Below are 1,109 nucleotides of genomic sequence, written 5' to 3'. Positions count from 1 at the left end.
TACTGATAAGTCAATTAAGACATCAGAGGAGAAAATGTGAATTTTCACAATTTAATTTAATTCATATAATTATTTTTATGCAAAAATATGCATCTTCAAAGAAAATTCCAAAAGATAATCAAGACAACTTTTAATCACTTGAAATTTTTATGTAAGCTAACCCTAGACTAGAAAGTCATTTTCCCAAAATTTCATAATTTTTTGAATTTTTTGTGATTTATTAAAATTAATTTGAGTTTTGGAGATTTTAATGAAAATAAAATATTTTATAAGTTGATAAATATGTTTTATATTTTTGGAAAATCTCTCTAAGGTCAGGGAACCCAGAGAAATTTATTTTCTATTTTTTTTATTTTTATTTAATTTTTTAGAATTATTTTGGTGAAGATTCTATTTTTAAGCCTTAAAAATCATTTTAAGGTTTTTAAAAGTAGATATCTTTATTTTTAGACCTTGCAAAAATATTCCAATGATTCCTAAGTATTTAGGAAATAATTTGAAACATTTCCATGAGTTTAATATTTTATGATTTTTTTTATTATTATTTTTAATTATTAAAAATAATTAAAAATAATCTAAAAAACAAGTTTTTATTTTAAATATATTTTATTTTTATTAAATCCCCCTGATATCAGAGAGCTCAAAAAACTAAGTTTGGTAATTTTTGTAATTAAATTTTGATTTTTCAAAAATTATTTAAGTTTCAAATGTGATGGTCATCTTTAAAAATCAATAAAAAATATTAAATGATCTCAAAATGACTTGAAATTTTTATGGTGAATTCTTTGATTTATGAGTCACAGTGGAGAATAAAAATCAAGTGATTTTGATCTCTGCGTGTTTCAAAATAAATGTTTTAAGAAAATTAGAGTTTGCTCAAAATAGTGATGTTTTAATTTTTATAAATTTTGAAATTATTTTATAAGACTACTCTAGCTATAAGAAACTTATATGAATTTTTTTAGAATTTTCTAAGCTACATAAAATTTTCTATAATTATTTGAATAGAAAATGCATAAAAACTTAGAAAATTAAGATCTCTATCAAAAAATCTCTTATGTCTTTGGCAAAATACTCAAATTTTGCACCTAGACAGAGGCTACAACATA

Source organism: Phalaenopsis equestris, unplaced genomic scaffold (genome assembly GCF_001263595.1).
Source record: "Phalaenopsis equestris unplaced genomic scaffold, ASM126359v1 Scaffold000216, whole genome shotgun sequence".
NCBI lineage: Eukaryota > Viridiplantae > Streptophyta > Magnoliopsida > Asparagales > Orchidaceae > Phalaenopsis > Phalaenopsis equestris.
The sequence above is the reverse complement of the archived record's forward strand: the minus strand, read 5'-3'. Positions refer to the sequence as shown.